Source organism: Ambystoma mexicanum, chromosome 6p, assembly GCF_040938575.1.
Source record: "Ambystoma mexicanum isolate Mex_15411 chromosome 6p, UKY_AmexF1_1, whole genome shotgun sequence".
Lineage (NCBI taxonomy): Eukaryota > Metazoa > Chordata > Amphibia > Caudata > Ambystomatidae > Ambystoma > Ambystoma mexicanum.
Genome location: NC_090935.1, coordinates 882,737,998 through 882,759,761, shown reverse-complemented (window position 1 = coordinate 882,759,761; position 21,764 = coordinate 882,737,998). Strand labels below are relative to the sequence as shown.

The 21,764-nt window shown below is 48.2% G+C and overlaps 1 protein-coding gene across 1 annotated transcript in view; it reads left to right on the top strand.

Moving 5' to 3' along the window:
• Window positions 1-21,764, top strand: part of STARD4 (StAR related lipid transfer domain containing 4) — a 128,872-nt gene that overhangs the window by 68,120 nt on the left and 38,988 nt on the right. The gene's annotated exons all lie outside the window — the stretch shown is intronic.

The following is a 21,764-nucleotide window of genomic DNA, read 5'->3' as shown; positions in this document are numbered from 1 at the left end:
AAAGATTGTCCCTCAGGATACTCCTTATTAAATGAGACCCATGGGGTAGGTTTGTCCTGGTGGTGGGGGAACGATGGGGCACTACTGCTGGTATCCTGGCCTTCTACTCCCCGCCTCTGCTGTCTACGGACCTTCTCAACACAATCCAAAATGCATTGCTCTCCCATCAAACCAATTTATGGATCTTGGGAGCCAACTTTAATGATGTTGTGGACCCGTACATAGACGGCATTCACTCGACTACACACTATTATAACTGCTCTCAACTTTTGTGATGTGTAGAGGATAGTCCACGCACAGACCAGGTGCTACTCTTTTCGCTCTGGGGTACATGTGTCTATGTCTAGATTGGATTACTTTTTTAACCCACAGCATAAAGCAGACTTGATCACATTGACCAGGTTCCTAGCCCAAGATATTCCGGACCACTCACCAGTTCTCATAGAATTGGAGAGTGGTAGACCTGGACACCAAACAAGTTGGCGTTTAAATACCTATTATCTTGGTTTTCCTGAAATTATGGATAAAATCACAGCCAAAACGGAGGAATACTTCACACTTAACACAGGGTCAGTGGATAGCCCAATTATGCTTTGCGAGGGATACAAAGCAGTAGGCGGGGGGAGATGATATCCCTGATCTCAGCATAACGTAACACCCAGTCGCAAAAGGTTCCTTCAATCTGACTGCACTAACACACACAGATTACTTTTAACGGCCAGGGAAACACTACGGAAACTTCAACTTGACACTGCTAAGCATGCACACAGAGATAGGTTAAGTAGGATTTATGAGGCTGGGGCTAAGGCCAGGAAGATGCTGGCCTGGCTGGAACACAGGGGGGAGGGTATTAGCCATGTGAGGGAAGTAGTGGATGAGAATGGGGAAAGTCAGGCAGAGGATTCCGAGATTGCTGAGTTATTCGCACAATATTATGAAACACTATATTGGACACTCTTGAGACATTAACCTACTGGTCGTGATGCTATCAACAGCATCCCACTTCCTTGCCTTTCGGCAAACCAATCGGCGAGCCTGAGCTCACTGAAGAGGAGATTGCAGACAGTCTCTCAGCTTCAGCTGGGGAAAACTCCAGGCCCTAATGGGTTCCCAATGGAAGTATGGAGAAGGTTGGGCACACTGATGGTTCCACACTTGCTTCAGTTGCTTTTACATTGCAGGGAGATGAGCATCCTTCCATTGGATTTACAGCAGGCCACCATTGTGGTCCTAATGAAAAAAGATACGCCCCCGAATATGTGCCCCTCATTTCATCTGATTTCACGTATAAATCGAGAGACTAAAATACTCGCCATGGTACATGCCAATTAGATGTTGCAGTTGGTTAGCTCACTGATACACCCAGACAAGTGGGGTTTTATACCAGACAAGTCAGCCCGAATCAGACGTCTTCATCTGCCAATAGACAGCTCTTTGGTTCTCCCTGAATCCCTGTCACTTCTTGCTGTTGATTTAGAAAAAGCCTTCGACTCAGTCCTGTGGGCACATTTGTGAGAGGTGTTGGCCAGGATGGGCTTTGGGGAACAGTTCCTCCGCTCTGTCAAATTCCTGTGCACTGCACCTATTTCAGGGGTAACAGTGAATGGGTTAATGTCTAGGCCATTCCCTTGGGAACGAAGAACCAGGCAGGGCTGCCCACTCTCCTCCCGTTTTTGTATGGTCACCATTGAACCGTTGGCAATACAACTTCAGACAGATCTGACATGGTTGGGTTTTGCTGGCCCACTGGACATGAAGACAGGGTCTCCCTCTATGCAGATGACCTTTTAATATTCCTAGATAACCCGAGGATCTCCTGCCCCATTGTCACTAACTGCTTTCGAGAGAGTGATAAGCTTAGTGGGCTTAAGGTTAATTGGCATAAATCAGTCCTCATTCCAGTAAAGGGTGGCAATCTGGTGCTCCCTACCAGCTGTCCCTATCATATCTCACAGGCAGGTTTCAGATACTTAGGGGTTCCTATTGGCATTGATCCAGCTGACTTTCTTTCTCGCAATTTACTTCCCATTATGGATTGGTTTCTACAAGATGTGTGACACTGGCAGACCCTTCCGATAACGCTTCTGGCAGCATTGTTTAAGATGTTCATGCTACCTAGGTATCTTTATGTCCTCCAAAACGCCCCCTTCCGGTACCCCAAACGGATTTGCTAGGGTGGATTCTGCTCTCATAGACCTGCTATGGGGTCGGAAATAGGCTATGATTGTTGTATCTACCATACAGCGCTCAGTGTGGGAACGGGGCATTGGAAAATCGAATGCTGTACACTACAGATGACGGTGATCAACGAATGGCTGCATGGCAAGCCTTGGCGCTTGATTTGTTTGGGAAGGACCACGCAGCACGAAAGGCCTGGTGTCCAGAGGTTTCCATGGAAGCGATTCACTCGGAAATACAGACGAATCCTTCAAGCCCAAGATCATCTGTGGCATACAGCCCCTAACAAACTAAGCTGTGTAGAAGGCAGATGGGATGACGGCTTCTCCGATCTCACTGTCACCCTGATCCTTATGCGACAGGTCTAAGTACATGGTCCTGAAGAAGATGAAACTGGTCGACCCCCCTTGTTACATCCGGGATATCACAATAAATCAGATGGGATACTTTTAAACAAGTGAATGTCACCCATGGAGGAAGGACCCTCCTAAAATTCTGCTGTTTTGTGGACTCCACCAATTTGTTTGTAATACAAGTGACATCTATCCAACAAACCAGACCATCAAAAAAGATAGCGGACACCCTATCCGGATCAACAGAAAATAACCAGGAGGAGCCCACAACAAATTTGATTTTTTTTAAAAACCCTCTTTCTTTTAACAAGTACGTGATCCAAGATCTGGGGACCACACACTTCCTGTGAAGGTCAATAAAAGAACAAGGGTCCCGTGACCCATGGAAATAGTTCCTCCTAGAAATGTGGCCCCAACGTCCTCTGAGACACTGACAAACTTCGATCTTTAGTAAGCAGCAGGTGATCAACAGTCAATTCATGTTAACATTAGGGACAGGATTCCCACCTGCCTTAAACAAAAACCCAAGACCGACAGAAGACCCCACCAGCCTTCACCTAAGGATAGAAGCATGTACATACTATGAGGGCTACCACAGAAGAAATAATCATTGAGGCCACTATTTAAATAGCAAAAGAATGAAAGACTCTCCACACTAAAGAGTGGACACCACGAAGTGTTGTTGTGTGTGAAAACGATGTTCTAATTAACACTTCAGGGCGAAATACAAAATAGAATTCAGCTCTCCCTGAGTGTGATCCAGCGATGCTTGCTTGCCCCGTACCAAAGCCAAACGGGCATGGATGAGAGAGGTCATGCATGTCCAGACACTGTACCGGATGGCACAGACCTTGCTCCACCAGATGTAACTCGACACATTGTTAAAGTCTTCAGGGCTGCGACGAGGGGCACTGGATGGTACGGGAGGCCAACACTTTCCCAACCTCTATGGACAAACACACTGCAACCTAAAATTAACAAGATTGGGCTGCTTGGGAGCTGAGCTGGCTGTGGTATCCTCACTCTGAGCCATGTGCTGGATGGGGGGTGGTTTGTCTCTTTCCCTGACTTACAACAAACATACATGTCGCATTTAAGTAGGAGCTATAATGCCTGGGGTGTCCTACTAAGTCCCACAGGATATGGCATAAATTGGAAGAAGCTTTGTAACTGGGGTTTTCTGAGGGGTTGGGATGAGGGATGGAGACTACTTACCTATGCTTTGAGCTGTTCTTTGTTTTTTTGCATGGCGGATCTCTCCAACTGGGTCATTTATGGTGCTGCTTTGGTTTTTGTTTTGTTGTATGTTTTAAACCATATTTGTACCCGGTGCTGGGTTTTTCGCTTGAAACAAATGTACCGATTGGTACATTTGCGAGCCATACCAGAAGGTAAACCCGCACACGTACTTGCGCGTCCCTCGTGCCATTCGTCGTCTTCTTTTTTTTTTCAGAAGACCCTGGAAATGGAGAAGGGACCACACGTAGTCCCTTCTCCTTTTTCCATGGCGGCCATTTTCTTTGTTTACTATGGCCGCCATGGAAAGAGAAAATGTACGGTCTAACGGGCCAAGGTACTTATTGCCTCAATAAAATGTGATTTTAAAAAAAGTGACAATTAGTTTATCATTACCATATATTTTAAATCTGTTTCAATATGCGTCTTCAATTCATCAATTCATCACACCTTAATATCTACTATTCACCATATTTGTCTGCAATTTGCAATCATTTTCTTTTTTTAAAAATATTTTTATTGGCATTTATACAATTGCATTTGTACGTTGAATCTCATTTAGCCATTTTTATCCATACAATTATATGATGATTGGTTATAAACAGCAAAAACAACACATTAACAAACAATAAACTGTTTGCACTTCACGATTCTGTGAGCTGGCTCCAGTGTCACTTTACTTTCACAATTGCGTGGGGGTTCTTTCCACCGTCAACGCTACTTTCAGACAGGGGGTAGGTTCATGGGCAGCACCACACTCATATTGTTCACAATAATGTCTTGATTATCTACTCAGGTATGTCTTATCTGCATTCAAGGGGGTTTATCATTAGATGGATGAAACATGTGCCAAACTAACGTTTTTTTTCCAGGCTTCATATGTATCGCTCACACTTTCCTCTGACCTGGATACCCCTTCCACGCACACCCTGGTTTCTGCCTCCGCCCAGTGCTCAAATTCCCTGTGCCATCTTACATATTGTGGGCCCCCCACTGATTTCCATGCCATTGCAATAGTTCTCTTGGCCAGTATGCTCACCATATCCATAAATTTGACCACGTGCCTGAACTTGCTTATTCTTGGGTAAGCATCCAAAAGGCACTCCCTTGGTGTCCAATTTTACTGTACTAACCCAGCTTTTCTGCAGGCCTGTTCTGTTCGTGTCCAGAACTGCTGTACCCACCCGCATCCCCAGAACATGTGTATCATCCCCGACTCCCCCATATTGCACCAAGGGCACAGTAGTTTTGCGTTTCTGCTGACTTTGGCTATCCTGTTTGGTGTCATGTACGTGCAGTATTACACATTTAGTTGGATTTGCCTAAATCGGGCATTTCTAGAAACCTCTTGGGGGTACATCATTATCCTCTCTCACCCCCCCTCTGTTATGTCCGTTCCCAGATCAGTTTCCCATCTTGTCTGTAGTTTTGTGCTTTTTGGATTGGGCTTCTCAGACAGTTGGCCATATAGCCTGGACACCGGCTTCCAGCCATCACCCAGGTTGTGCATCAGGATCAGCAGGGGGTCCGATGTCAGTTAATTTGGCCATTTCTCCCATTTCCTTTTTGCCACCTGCCGGGCTTTGTGATAGCATAGGAACTGCCCGCTAGGTAACCCCTCTTTTTCTCGCAGGGATTCAAACTCTCTGAAGACACCCTCTTCATGTATATCCCCCCAATTGTAAATACCCAATTTTTCCCAATGCTTTACCACTGTCAGATATGTTTTATCTTTACAAACATCAGCAGCGATCAGGGTTTCAGGTGAGTAAGGGTGTTTGAGTTGTAATAGCGTCCTAGCCCTGTGCCACACCTGTCTCCCAATAAAACAATCATGGGGGCATTCCCCAGGCAGCCCAGTGGGACCCACAGTATTTCTTTTAGGCGTGCCGGTGCTACTAGTTGCCTAAGCAGCTCTGTTTCTGATGAGACCTCATCCGAAAGTCATCTAGTCACAAAGCTAAGTTGCCAGATAGTATTTATCTAGGTCTGGTAATTGCATCCCCCCTCCCTGTAGGGCAGACTGAGTGTGGCAAGTGACAGTTTGTGTCGGGTGGAACCCCACATGAACTCCTGCAATAGTAGCATTGTACGTTGTGGAAGTAATATAAAAATCTCGGCAGGAAAATCATTTTAGTGATGGCCGCCCTGTCAATCATTGCCAATGGTAGTCTAGACCACAATTTAATGGATTTCCTTAGGCCCTTTACCAGAGCTGCAGTATTACTCTCATGCATCAACTCTGGGCTGTGCATTATGTTTACCCCTAAGTACTTGAACGATTCTAGTTACCACCTCAGTCCAACCTGAGGCAAATCCTTCTCACCCTACCCCTGTAGGCCAGCTACTGAGAATATACACGACATCTCCCTGCTGAAACAGATCCTTGACACCCTTGCCTAGTTATCCAATACATCCAGTATTACTGGCACATTAAGATGCAGATCTTTCAGGTACAGTAGCACGTCATCCGCATATAATGACACCACGTGGCTGGTACCTCCCACCCACATGTCCACATCCCAAAATGTCTTCCTACGGTAAATTGCTATTGGCTCAAGCCCCAGTATGTATAGCATGGGTGATAGTGGGCATCCCTGCCTGGTGACCCTTCGAATATCCCAAACCGATGACACTACCCTCCCAGTCTTCACCCTCGCTCAGTGTAAAGTATTCTTATCCACCTCACCAAACCCTAACTCCCTCAATACTGCAACTAACCACTCCCAGTATATCGAGTCAAATGCCTTTATAGCTTCCATCGAGACTATTGCATATTGTTCCTGTGAGCCTGCTGTGTGTGCCATAACATGCTGCAATCTGCGCAGGTTTACTGCCGTGTTGCGGCCTGGTATGAAACCCTTTTAGTCCTTGTGCACCAGGTCTCCGACAACCCTGGATAGCCTCTTGGCCAATATGGTTGTCAATATCTTGACATCGTAATTTAGCATCGCTAGTGGTCGGTATGAGTCACAGTCGTCAGTGGCTTTTCCAGGCTTGGGTGTTGGGATCACAAGTGTTTCCCTCATACTTCTCGGCAGCACCCCTTTTTTCGTATGCCTCCCTCAATACCTCATGTAGCACCGGGGTTAGAGCCGGTTCGTACGTCTTATAGAACTCTGGAGGGAGTGCATCGCTCCCGGGTGTCTTGCTAGTAGCTAGTGATTTGATTGCCTCGCTTACATCCTCAAGTGAGATATCCCTCTCTAGTGTCTCGCTTTGTGTTTTGCCTAGTCTGGACAAACCTATTTCCTCCAGTTTGCCCAGTATGTCTTCTTGGTGCACCAAAGAGTTGTGACCATACAAGTGGGAATAGAATTTCATGAAGGTGTCATTAATTGATTGCTGTGACCTATGTACCTTGCCTGTTTCATCTTTAATTTCTGTTGTTAAATGTCTTTGGTGTTCCCGCCTACACAGCCACGATAACAGCCTGCCAGGCTTATCCCATTCCGCATGTGCTCTCGTGGTTTTCACCTTATGATCAAACTTTGACAGTCTTCCCCAGGCTTCCTGGCAGCTGCGTCTGGCTTCTCCAATTTTAGATTCCTCACCCCTAGTTCCCTGGTTGCTAGCTTCCATTTGCTTAATCTCCCCCTCTCTGTTCTCCAGGTCGATCCTCAATGTTCTCCTGATGCCCCCTGCACCGGCTATAACCTCCCCCCTCACCACTACCTTCAGTGCCTCCCACACCATGCCCCAGTCCTTCACACTTCCCACATTCCTCTCAATATATTCCTCTAATTTATTTTGGAGATCCCCTCTGAAGGCTTGATCCATCAGTGCATCTACAGGCATGCGCCACAATGGTATGGGAGGCCTGGGGCCCCGCATCTGCCACTCTAGAATTAGTGGTGAGTAGTCGAGACCGTTCTGCCCAAGTATTGTGCAGACTCTACTTGTGGTAGGTGGATTTCGCTTATTAATAGGTAATCTAGTCTAGTTTACAGACCTTGTGGTGAAGAGAAATAAGAGTATTCTCTGTCCTTCGGGTGCATCTCCCTCCATACATCCACTAGGTCCAGGTTCCCCATTGCTGTGTTTAGTGTCAATGGGGCTGCCTCTGCCTGGTTCATCGGTGGGCTAGACCTATCTAAATCCAGGTCCCTTACGCAATTGAAATCACCCCCAGATAAAAAAGCAATCACGGTATGGGGTTATTTTGGTGCATAGCATGTTGAGGTGAGCAGGGATCCCGTGGTTTGGGTAATAGGAGTTGACTATACAAATTTCTGTCTGCTCAATGCAGCCTCTCAGTAGTTGGTACCTTCATCCTGCGAAACAAGGTGTGTACCTTTACTATTTTGTATTTACCACAGAGTATTCAAGGTAAACAGGCCAAGCAAAGTGTTTGGACTGTTTTCTTGAGTTATTTAGGAGGACAGAACGTGTCTTGCCTAGTTTTTAGCAATCACGGAATGGATCTACCACTGGGTATATATTACTACAATCTCAAAACACAACTTTTTTACAATTAGTAAAGAAAATAAGAGATACAAGCAATACATTAAAGGTATTTTACTGCTTTGTAAAGTAAGTCGCTAGAAAAAGTCAGTGCAGAAACAAAGTAACATAAAACTCTCCTGAATGGCTATTTACATTCAAGAGAGAAACATTCAACACATTGTGAGGGCAAATTGAGAATAATTAACATGTGAAGACAAATTGAAAACAATTGACATGTACAATCAACATGGTGTGAGATAATTCAAGTCCAATATCTCTAAATGAGTCGAGCTTCAACGTTTGTCCGCAAAGAAAAGGGGAAGGAAACAGTTATAGATGCATGTGTAATCTTACTAGTTATTTAAGTGCATCAAAAGTTCCCATATTTGGTGCTGGAAAAACGTTTAGTTAAGAGTTCTTTCATAAAGAGGTCCATAAGTAATGCAGGGTCATTTGATACAAGATATCTGATCATTAGCCAACGTGATCAGAAATTGGTTGATCGCAGAGAGTTTCAACTTGGCTATAGTACAGGTATATCACTGTTCCCTGTAGTTGTCACGTTTTGGCGGTAATGGGTTGAGGTGGAGTCCGCCTTCATCAGGGCTGAGAATCAGGGACCCTGTAGGGGGAGACATAAGTGTTGTTGAGATTGGCTATAATACCAGGGGAGTCCCCATTAGTGGGACTAGGTTTACAGTTAATTTTGTTCTCATGGCAACCGGATTACAAACTTACTTGCCGGTATGCGCTTACTCAAGCGCATTGGTGTGGTCACACTTCGTGGAGAGGAGGAGACCGTCTTTTTCGCCGGGACCATGAATATAGGTACCTGGCCCAGGTTTGCGAGCTTCCCAAAAATGCCAGAATGCTCGCGAGTGGTCTCGAGGCTGTTTAAAGTAAACAGGTGGTGCCGTTAGATCATTTTAGATCCAAACAGTCAGCAATTTATTTGCTGTTCCAAGGGTTACAGGTTAAGTCATGCAGAGGATCCGCTGCTTAGCTTTTGCTCTGAGCGGTAAAACAAAGTATGGTGCGTTTGTTAACATACCTATTTTATTTTATGTTTTGTGAACAAACTGGGTGCCATGTAGCCTCCCAGTGTTTTAAAGTGCATCTTCTAACCCCAGAGTGGTTGGCTGTTGTGTGGCCCAATAGAGAAATTCTGATTGCGGTGTGCAAGGTATGGTGCCGGTGGTACTTGCCGCCATGGTGCCGGTGGATTCAGATGGCAGCTAGAATAGGGAACGTGGCGTCCCGTGTGCCAGCGTTAGTAAAAGGATTCGGCATGTTGGTGTTAGAAACGCCCTTCCCGCAACTAATGTTAGCAAGGTGATACAATGTGCCTAAAATCGTTTTGTAGGCAGCATGCATTTATGTAATTAGCTCGGAGTCAGAGAGACACAGAGACACGTAAGAATCAGCGGTATCAGGCTCACTTTGTTTCTTCAGCGCTGGGTCATGCTGCGCTGCTACCTTGGTCTACGAGGTCTCTGCCGCAAATGAGTCAGCAAGACAAGTCCTCCCAGGAATGCGGAATGGGGAATCCGACCGCAGGGAGAACGAACTGGTCGTTGCTACGGACGCCCACGCGTGCACACTGCGAACTTTGTCATTATTGACAAAACAAGTGTTTTCACAGTGCGCATGCTCCCTTACTTCCTAGCGTGATTATGAAAGTGTATTTTGATACATATAGTGGATGTTGCTTGCAGTTGCTAGACACTATAGTGTTAACTAAAAACTGTAAAATTACAGTTTAGTACTGATGTTGGAAGTAATTTATAGTCGATAGACACGATAGTTGTGGGTCAGAAGGAAAGTATTCTGTACCAAAGCATATTTGCTAGTTTGAATTGTGTTGAAAAATAGTTGGTTGGACAGAATCAAAAAGGGGGTTTGTACGTGAATTTCTATACAACAGTGTTTGCTTACTTCAAACTGTTAATTATTCATGCGTGTGTGGAGCATGTCGCCATGGAATTCATATGTCATGTTAGAAATTTAGCTCGGAAAATGGATCACTGATGTTTGTGCCCGGAGTACCACATACACATTGCTCATGACATATTGCAAAAGTGCATATGTGTATAAAGAGAAGGAGAGAGTATTTGGCCAGTATTCTGAGTCGTTAAGTAATGGGATGGAAAATTTTGTTTAGGCCGTGGTGATAAGTGTCCATCCTGTGGATCCATCGTGCTTCCTTTTTGTTGAGGCTATGGTGGATATCAGGTCCTCCCTTAACTTTTTCAATCACCTACCATAGGATATTGTTGGGAGTATGGTTAAAGTTCAAAAAGTGTTCAACCAACGGTGGCGTTATATTTTTGCACCTGATTTTTGATCTGTGTTCTGATATTCTTGTGTTGATGGCTCGAGATGTTTGGCCAATGTACCGGAGGCCACATGGGCATTCTATGCAGTAAACTACATTATGGCTTTTGCAGTTAGTCAAATCTCTGAGTGTCCAGGTACGTGTACAAATTTGAAAGGAGTTCATTTTTTTGGTAAATTTGCAGGCAACACAATTACCACATGGGTGGTGTCCTTGCAGTGGGCGAAGGGTGCGAGTGGTATTTGAAGCAGGTTGAAACAGTGAATGTACGAGGAGCTCTTTAAGGTTTTTTCCTCGTTTATATGCAAATCTTGGAGCAAGGTCCCCGGGTATGTTCATGCGGGCGATGTGCCAATGTTTGTTAATGATCTGTTTGATTTTTGAAGTATGTGCTCCGAAGGTGACTACACATGTTAGTTGTTTTTCCTCAGAGTCTGTATTGTCTAGTTGTAGTTGGAGAAGGGTTTCACGATTGCAGTTCCGGGCTCTCTTATTAGCTAAATCTAGCTGTTTCTTAGGATAACCCTTGTTATTAGACGTGCGGTGAGGCTCTGGGCATGGTTCTTGTAGTCATCTAAAGAGGAGCAGTTCTGGCGTATTCTTAGGTACTGTCCATAAGGTAAGTTGTTTCTGGTGTGTGCCGGATGGTTACTGGTGTAATGAAGAAGAGTGTTGCGGGCAGTTGTTTTTCGGTACAAATCACATGCTAGCTTTCCGTTTTTAGAGTGGATTGATAGGTCCAGAAATTTTATTTCAAGTTTGCTTTGTTCAATCGTAAATTGGATATGTGAATTACAGGAATTTAACCAGTTCCAGAAACTAGTGAGTTTGGTTGAGCTACCGGTCCATATGAAGATAACATCATCAATGTAGCGGTGCCAGTGGCTGATGTTAGTTTGCCAGTTATTGTGTGGAGAGAATACAAAGTCCTTCTCAAATTTAGCCATGAACAAGATTGCTAGACTTGGTGCAAAGGCAGCACCCATGGCCGTACCCTTTGTTTGCAGGTACATGGTGTTGTCAAAAGTAAAGAAGTTTCGTTGAAGTGCAATCATCATAATTTCAACAATAAAGGTCACTGGAGTCCTGGTACCGGGAGGATTGAAGGTAAGCCATTCCCTGATACATTCAATAGCATCTTCTTGGGGAATGCTGGTGTAAAGCGATTTGATGTCCATGCTAAACAGCATTTGTTCCAGAGGGTTAAATTCCAAGTCTTCAAAGATGGTTATTGTATGAGTAGTATCTCGGAGATAGGTTGGAGTTTGGATGCTGATTGGTTGCAGGAAGGTGTCTACAAACTTGCATAATGGTTCAATGATTGAGCCGCATCCTGAAACTATGGGACGTCCTGGTGGGTTTATTGAGTCTTTGTGTATTTTGGGTAGCGAATAGAAGCAGGGAGTCCTGCCAGCTGGTTTAATTAGGTATTCTGCTTCCTTTTGTGAAATCCACTCACGTTGTAATACGAAATTTACCGCTTCCGAGATTTCTTGTGATATTTCTCGGGTAGGATCTTTTCTAAGCACTGAGTAGCTTTCTCGGTCATCAAGTAGTGCTAAGACCATGTTTTTATATTGGTCTATAGTCACAATCACTATGCCTCCCCCTTTATCTGCTGGTTTGATGATGATATTTATGTTAGTCTGTAGTGATGTTAACGCTTGTTTCTCAGCTGGGGACATGTGTTTAGTTTTCCTGGTTTTCTTTCATAAACGATCAAGGTCTTCCAGCACGCATCTTTCAAAGGTTAAGACCTCGGTTGGTATTTGGCCATCGGTTGGGGTGAATGACGATGGATTGTGTAGTCCAGTGTCATTGTCTGTTTCCTCAGGTTCCAGATTGTGGTCGTGGAAAAAGGTTCTTAGTCTAACTTTTCTTAGGAAGGTGCGTACCTCCATCTCTGAGTTATACCAGTCAGTCTGTGCTGTTGGCACAAAAGACAGGCCCTTTGTAAGCACTGAGGATTCAGCAGCCGATAGTGGAATGTTAGCCAGATTGAAGACTGGAATTTTTTCGGGGTCTTCAGATGGGTCTAGTAGCGCTGTCTGCGGAGTCGCTGGTTTATTCTTCCTCCGCGTGGTTGGAACCCCCATTGTGGCGGGCCCCACTGGTACCTTCCTCCTGCGCCTGCCTCCATCCCCAGTAATCGTAAGGGTACAGTGGCACTTATCCATGTAAAGACACTGCGTGCATATTCAGCGTATGCTGCTCCGTATCCCTGTCCTCCCAAATACTCCCCCACCTTGGCCATAGTGTCCTCTGTGAGGTGAGCTTCCTGCAGTAGGGCAATTGACACTTTTATCCTGCTCAGAAAAAATGACATTAGAGTGCCCATCCCCCTTAAGTTCCACGTTAACACCTTAATGTTAACTGCCATGACTGTGTACTGTCATTTCCCTTTCCTGCCTGTCATCCTCCCGCTGCCACTCAGGCAGTCCCTCAGCCACCTCTTCCTCCCATCTCCACCAGTACAGCCCCCCTTTGCTCCTAGTCATCGCGTGTGACCTTCCCCCTACTTCTGTCAGTTCATATGAAGAACTTAGAACATTCCGAACAACAAACAAAACTAAACAACCACACCCAGCTGCTGCTCCGTCCAAGCAGTGCTCAGGCGTCCCCGCACCTCCTTGGCCCATCCGGGTCGTTGAGTGCGAGTTACGTTGTGCCAGCAACAGGCCGACACTGATCCTTTCGTGGGTTGTACCTCTTAGCCCTGGCCAAGTGTCCTGGCAGGTCCCCCGTCAACCTTGGGTTTCTTAACATGGCTATAATGAACATTAGTCACAAAGTAACCCACAATAACCATTTTGGTGATTTGTCACATTCCCCAACCCCCTCTGCCCCTCAATCAGAAGGCCCAGCTCATGTCACAGCTTCCACCCCTCCAGCCAAGTTGTTGTGTTCTAGCTACAAGTTAGCCGCTGCCGGAGTCTCCAGGGAAACAGCACGTCCATTATAGATCACCTTGAGCCTTGACGGTTACATTAGCATGTATTTGAGGTTCTGTTCTCTGAGCCTGTCTTTGATCGGGACGAACAAATTTCTTGCTCTTTGTACTGTGGGCGTGTAATCCGGGTATATAGCTATTTTTGAGTTGTCCCGTCTTATCTCTCCTCCTTCTTCTCCTTCCCTCGAGTATTTTAGTATAACTTCCCTTTCTTGGAAATTCAATATTTTTGCAATCTTTGGGCGGGGATGTGAGCCTGGTGGTGGTCTTTTTTGTAAGGAGCTGTGGGCCCTTTCCACTGTAAATCCTTGCTAGAGTTTACCGGTGCCAAACTCTTGCAGTAGTAGGGTTTCCACGAATCCTGTGGGGTTCGGGCCTTCCATTCCCTTGGGAACTCCCAGCAAACTAACCTTGTTGCACCGGGCCCGTCTTTTAGCATCTTCCGATCTTGCCTCTAGCACTGGATTCCTCTCACTCTAGATTGCAAATCTTTCACGCTTTCCATTGTGTCTTGCAGCCCAGTCTCTGTAGCCGTTACTCTCTCTGTCAGGTTATGCATGTTCTGCCTCATTAGTTGCATGTCGGTCTTAACCTCTTCTATCTTGGTGTCTGTGAATTATCACAGTGGGGCTATAGCCTCCAGTACCTGCACATCCTTGTTGCTTTCTTCTGGGGCCTTTTGTTCACTGTGTGCCGCATTGTTGCTCTGTGTAAGTTTGCACAGCCTGGTTGCAGCAAAGGAGTCCATGATTGTGGACTTTCTCTTCCCTTTTGGTGGGGACATGCCCTCCTTTACTGATGTAGTAGTAGTAGATTGCTGCTTTCAGCTTGCCACTGTATTCTTCCTGTCGCTGCATGGTCGCTTTTCTGCCTGTAGTTGGGATGTTTGCAGGCCTTGACAGCTCTCAGTGGTGCTCACTAGTGTCAGTATTTGGTGTGTATATTCAACCTTGCGTGGTTCAAGCTGTGTATTTGATAGTGTATCTTCTGGCTCCGTTCACAGGACCTGCGGCCTCAGTATGTTATGCTTCTACCTGGGTTGTGATCTAGAGCGGTTCATAGATGTTTCATCTGCTCTTTTTCACCTCTCGCTCCAGGTAGTCCACTCTGCCCTTTTCCAGAGCTTGGCCACTTTGCTCTGAGTGAAGTTCTCCAAATCCCGCACCATTTGCAGTTTCCCCGTTCTCTCCTGTTGCGCAGGTGCAGGGTACTGTTGTTCGGGTTATGTCACTTTCCGCTCTCTCTTAGGGATTTTGCACAGTCCACCCTAGGGTGCTGACCTTGCCTTCAGACGTGGCAGTATGCCATTTCACTTCAGTGTTCCAGTGGGCCTCCTTTAGTCCTGGGCCTTGTGTGCAGTGTTTATTTTTTTTTCCCTTAAGCATCTCCTATTTGCTGCTCGCCATACCCTGTGTCCGCATTGTGCACCGCGCTATGAACGTTAGTGCCGCCTACCTCCTATATGGTTCTGCTTCCCCTCAACACTGCAGCATGCCCATTCTTCCTGCTTGGGGGTGCGTTTCTTTTGGTCGTACATGATCAAGGGCACCTTTCTCTCCGTGACGGGAGCGCTCCTTCTGCGTGTCACACGGTTGGTAGCCTCGTTGCACTACCCCTCATCACTCATGCACCTCAGTGTCTGACGTGTGAAGGGGAGAGGTGATTGTGGCAGTTGCCGCGTTGATGACTGTCGATGAGTCCTCTCCCTGACTAGGTAGTCATTGGCAATGGTGGATTCACTGTGTTCACTTTCATGGACCACCTCCACTCAGGCACCAACTATTGTTACGTTATGTTACCTGCCCCTGCTCTCTTGGCGTCTCTCCTTCTGCTGCTATAGAGACTTGCAGCTTGCCAGCCACTTCAGTCAAAGTCAGTGCATGCATTCCTCTGTGGTTTTAGTGGAGATCCTCTAATTGCATTGTCCACCTCCCGCCATCTTGCTGACAGAGTGCTTCTTGTCCTTACACAGCGCGTTTGTGTACCAGCGGCATTTCACTGTAGCTTGCCCAAGGGTGTCATAATGCGCAGACTTTTTCTGTTGAAAGTTAATGTGGGCGTGTTGCAGTGTTCAGGCCTTAACAGAATAAAGTCAATGTGGGCGCTTCTCTTTTGGGTGGTGAAAGGCCCTTTTCTGATACCACACACCTCTCCCGGCAGCACTGCATGTGACTATTCCCAGCTATTAAACACAGGCGCTGTTTCGTAGCATGGTTTACCGTATCTTCCATATCAGTGTCCTCCCAGCGGGTGTCTCCTTACTGTTCTCCCCTTCGACCGCAGCTGCTCCTCGTGTGTGACGCAGTCCTTGCTGCACACTGTCACTGCGTTATAGTTCCGCTTCAGGACATTTGCCAAGCCATCATTTGCAGCGATGCAGCTGCTATACACGTATCTGCCAGCGTCGGCACCGCCTCCACACTCCGTGATCTCCTTCGTCTCCTACCCCCGTGGGGCCGCAGTTCCGTGCCGCGACTGTCTGATTTTCAGTCACCTTCAGTTAGTGCGCAGTCCTGCACTGTGCCGGACACTGTTTCTCTTTGTTTCGTCTGGTCACCCACTGGCCGCTCCCGGCGCTCCCCACAGCCCGTCACACCCTGCTGTCTTCAGCAAGTGCGCTTACGGTGTGCCACCACCTCATATTACTGTGTCACCATGCACTGGGAACAGCCACCATCCACGCTCCCCGGCTTCTGCCTCTACCGCAGCCAGAAACCGAGTCAGAGGGGGATTAGATTGCACACTACCGATGTCCCTGTGTTGATCGCGGCCCCTCCTCCTCTCCGCTACAGAGCTACGGCGGCATCCGCCATCTTGCCTGTCTCAGGGCTCCTGCTCTCGGGCCTCAATCCTTGGCCATCCAGCTCTGTTTGTCACTGTTTTTTCTCAGGAGAGTTAGGGAAATGCTTCACCCATACATGGGTATGGTTAGTGTCTCTTAGATCTTGGTATGTCATTAGCCTTTAGGATCAGATCAAGGATTATGACAGGAGGCCTCTGCCCAGGCACCTCTTCCTCCATGAGCTCAGGCTACGCCCCTCCTGCAATTTACAACCATATGATCCCTACTAGTCACCTTGTTAGCAGTTTATCACATTAGTACCCGGCGCAGGTTTTTTTTTGCTCGAAACAAATGTACCGAATGGTACATTTGTGAGCCTTACCAGATGGTAATCCCGCACACGTACTTGCGCGTCCCTCGCGGCCATCATCATCTTCTTTTTTTTTTTTCAGGCGACCATAGTCCCTTCTCCCTTTTCCTTAGTGGCCATTTTTCTGTTTACTTTTTTTTCATTGTAGGTGAATGGCCGCCATGGAAGGGGAGAAGGGACTACACGTGTGTGGGGACATCACGTGATCGCGGGAGCGTGGTCTCGTGAGATCTGGGCTTAACGAGATCTCGCGAGCCCGCGCTCCGCGAGACAACGTTCCCACCAGTGTCGGCGAAGCGCCAGACCAAGCAGGTCGACTGAGAGTGCTGCTCTTGATAAGGAGCCATTGAAACTGAGGCCCTGAAGAGCCTAATGACTCCAGCTTCCAGGGCATAAGTCCAAAGCCATAGGAGGCCACATGGGGGCCCTGGAAGCTTGCAGCGTGCCATCCTTGTGCACACCTTGCCCCCAGTGATGTAACTGGGAGGGCCCTGAACTGAACTGTGAGTAGTTCCCCTGATGCACTCAGCCAAGTTTATGCCCACCTGTTTGTCTTGCAATAAAGACAGTTAGAACCCACTGAAGCATCCTGTTGTCCTTTAAGGCCACAACATAATTGGTGACGAGGATATCAAAAGACCCACAGGCCCACCATGCAAGGCGCCACACTGCCCCCTGCGTTTCTCCCTTTGCCAGGGACCCCAGCAATTCCATGGATGCCCTTTTCTCCACCTATCTGGAGGCGGTGGGTGGCACGCGATATGCCCCCGTCAGGAAGAGGGCGATGCTGCTAAATGCATTGGGGGTTGAAGGTCAGCGCATTTTTGCCAGCTTGAAAGCAATACCTGTGGCCGACGACGACGTCTGCAAGGAAGCGACTCGTCGCATTGTGAAGAGGTTCACGAATAAGGAGAACGTGGTACTGCACAGGCTGAGGTTCTACACCCGCAAACAGGAAGGGAGCGAATCCGTGGACGACTACATCACCAGGATGAGGGAGCTGGCTTCTCTTTGCGCCTTTGCCGAAAATGCAGAACAAATTATCTGCGACATGCTCGTCGTTCACACTAACTCTAGGAAAGTCCAGGACAAGCTCATCCAAGAAAAGGAGGTCACCCTTGACAAGGCCATCCAAATTGCCTGGGTGGAGGAAGAAACCTACAGCAGACGCAAAGAGGCGGGAAGTCACCTGCCCGTGCCCGAACTTGCGGCGCTACAATGGAGAGGGCGCAGAGACAAGCAGTCCCAGAGACAAAGGCCCCAGGCAAAAGGAGGTGCCGAAATGCTAAGATGCGCCAGCACCAAGCACATGGCGAATGATCGCGACTGCCCCGCCAGGAATAAGGAGTGCTCCAAGTGCGGACGCATTGGTCACGTGGCCCCGGCATGTACGTGGCGGGAGAAAATCGTTTCCCTCGTCGATGGCGACTGCGCTTCAAGCGATGATGACGAACTACAGGACAGACCCATGGTCGTCATGGTCAACGCCCCCCATGACAGGAGGGAAAAGCCCCACTGCACCATTAAAGTGGACGGATTGGAAACACGTGTCATGGCAGATTCGGGATCTGACCTCACAATCCTTCCCATCAACACGTATAAGGAGATGATGGGACAAGCACAAGTAGAGATCAGAACGACCAAGCAAAAACCGACGGTGTTCGGAGGTGCAACTGTCGACCTCCTAGGCTACATCAGAGCCCGGATCGACTTCAAAGGGAGGTCTACCACCACCAAAGTGTACTTCTCACCCAAAGGCCCAGCCGTGCTGGGATGGGACGATCAACACAAACTCAGCATAAAACTAGATCCCAGCACTCCGGAACAGGTACTCATGGTCTCCTCAGGAGCAGCGCAAAATTTCAAGGAGATCTTCCTGAGCCTGTTTTCCGAGACCCAGGGAAAGTGAGAAACTTTGTCCACAAGATTCGCCTGAAACCCAACGTGGTCCCGGTGAAACACAAAGTCAGGGCAGTACCTGCCACGGCGAGACCCGCATTGGATGCCCACCTTCGGAAGATGGTCGAAGAAGGAACCATCGAGACCGTGGAATCTTCAGAGTGGCTGAGTCCAGTGGTGTTGGTCAAAAAGAAATCCAGCAACGACCTCAGGATATGCACCGACCTGAGAAGCCTGAATCTAGAGGTAGTCACGGATAACTTTCCTCTCTCCAGCATTAACGAAATTGTCCTCATGATGAAAGAGGCGGCAATCTTCTCGAAGCTGGACATGCGTGATGCCTATCACCAGATTCCTCTACACAAATTCTCCCGCCCCCTGACAGCGTTCATCTCTCCTTTCGGGCACCTTTCAATATACCCGCATGCCATTTGGGTTGTCGTCGGCAGAGTCCACATTCCAGAGGATGATGAACTCTCTACTTAAAGGACTCACAAATGTTTCTTTCTTTCAAGACGATATTCTCGTGTATGCAAAAGACAACGAGACCCATGACAAAGCACTCAGGGCAGTCCTGAACAAGCTTCAAGAGGCGGGCGTTCATCTACGCCACGAAAAATGCATCTTTGGAGTGACCAAGGTAGAATACCTTGGGTACTGCATCTCAAGTGAAGGCATCAGCCCCAAGAAGAACCTCATGGAGGCCATAACAGAAGCCCCGGCTCCGATGTCCAGAGAGGAACTACGCTCATTCCTGGGCCTAGCCGAGTACTATGCTAAATTCGTCCCAAGGTTCTCCGAGACCACGTCCCCCATGAGGGAGCTTCTGAAGAAGGGGGCAGCCTACTCCTGGGGCCCAGAGCAAAACGAAGCGTTCGGTGAAATCAAAAGGAAAATTCTACACGCGCCATGCCTGAAACCGTTCAACCCTGAATGGGACACCTGCATTACTACAGACACCAGCGCATACGGCCTGGAGGCCACCTTGACCCAGAAAAAGGGAGACACTGAAAACATTGTGGCATTTGCATCAAAAGCGCTATCATCATCGGAGAAGAATTACTCCACCGTTGAGAAAGAAATGTTGGCATGTGCCTGGGCCGTCGACTACTTCAGATCTTATGTTTGGGGCACGAGATTCAGGTTGGTCACCGACCACAAACCCCTCATTCACATGTTGAGCCCGGGCGGCACCAAGACTGCCACCCCGAGGCTGGCCAGGATAGCCGCAAAGCTTAAAGAATATACATACGAGATAGTCCACATCGCGGGTTGGAAAAGCGCACAAGCGGACTGCATGTTCAGGCTCCTGACCAAAGCGCCCCTGGTACCACATTCTTGGAAGATGAGTGTGTCGCAGCCTCCATCAGTGACTTGAGGAACGGCGAGTACATGGACCTGAGTGAGCGCCACTGGCAGGAGGAATTCGAGCAGGACGATGCCCTACGGCACGTAAGTGCCTGGATTCGCGAAGGGTGGCCCGACGAGAGAGCGATCCCCGAAGGCCTTCGCCCTTACTGGAAGGTGAACGAGGAAATCACCACCATGAACGGTCTCATTCTCAGAGGCGATCAAGTCATCCCGCCCAGCGGAATCTGCAAAGTGATACTGTGCAGAGCACACTCAGGCCATCTGGGATGCAACATGACCAGACGCAGGATACGCGACGCCTACTGGTGGCCAGGCATGGACCAGGACAAACGACAAATGGTCGAAAGGTGCCATGAGTGCACCAACAGTGACAAGCGCCTAGCCGTGAGGCAAGCTCCCGTGCTGCCCACCGAAGTCCCCAAAGGGGTGTGGCGCAAACTAGGCTTGGATTTCATTGGGCCTTTGGACAACATGCCCCCAGAACACAAATACGGAATAGTCATGGTCGACTATTTCTCCAAATGGGTCGAAGTTGACTTCACTTCAGACATCACCACAAGCACAGTCATCGAAGCACTCACCGCCGCATTCCAGCAGGAAGACCTACCAGAAGAACTTGTCACGGACAACGGAGTCCAGCTGGTCTCTCGAGAAATGGAGACATTCCTCAAACTCAACAACATTTGACAGCGGAGAGCAAGTCTTTACCACCCACAGGCCAATGACCTGGTTGAGCGGGCAAACCGCTTCATCAAAGGGGCGCTGCAACTGGCGCATGCCTCGGGCCTAGACCCGTACAAGACAGTCAAGGAAGCTGTAGCAGCCCACCGCATCACCCCCAACGCCGTCACAGGTGTTTCGCCATTCCATCTGCTAAGGGGGAGAAGGGCAGCATCCACACTGGTACCACCGTGGCTCCACCAAGTGAGGGCTGACGAAGAAGTGGACATGGAAGATGTGGTTTTCCGCATGCAGCGTAACAAAGAAGCCATGAAGACTCAAGTGGACTTGCGTCGAGCCGCTCGCCACACAGTAGTTAACAAAGGTGACCTAGTAAAGATACGCCTTCCCCACAAAGACACTTTGACTGGCTCCAGATACAGCAGTCCCATAGAAGTCGTGGAGAAAGGGTCAAACCACATTTGCACCAGCGACGGAAGGAAATGGAATCTAGAAAGGGTGGCCATGTACCGCAGGAAAGGATCCATTGAACAGCCACAATGGGAAGCCGGAGAAGATCAAGACCACCAGGAGACATCTGAAAACTCTCACCTCTCAGAAAGAGATAACTCGGAGTCACACTACGGCAACGAGTTCTCAAGCCCCAACTCTTCAACCCCACTCAGGGAGTCACAGCGAAGAGCAAGACAAGTAGAACTCGAATCACCTGCACCTCTTCAAGAGCATTCCCGCAGTCCTGCCCCACGTCCAGATCGGAGTAGACCCCAGAGAGAGAGAAGGAGACCCAGCAAGTTTGCAGACTTTGTCATGGAATGACCATCCATCCTTTTTCTCAGTAAAGGAGGTGTGTGGGGACGTCACGTGATCGCTGGAGTGTGGTCTTGCAAGATCTGGGCTTAACGAGATCTCGCGAGCCCGTGCTCCGCGAGACAACGTTCCCGCCAGTGTCAGCGAAGCGCCAGACCAAGCAGGTCGACCGAGAGCGCTGCTCCTGATAAGGAGCCATTGAAACTGAGGCCCTGAAGAGCCTAATGACTCCAGCTTCCAGGGCATAAGTCCAAAGCCATAGGAGGCCACATGGGGGCCCTGGAAGCTTGCAGCGTGCCATCCTTGTGCACACCTTGCCCCCAGTGATGTAACTGGGAGGGCCCTGAACTGAACTG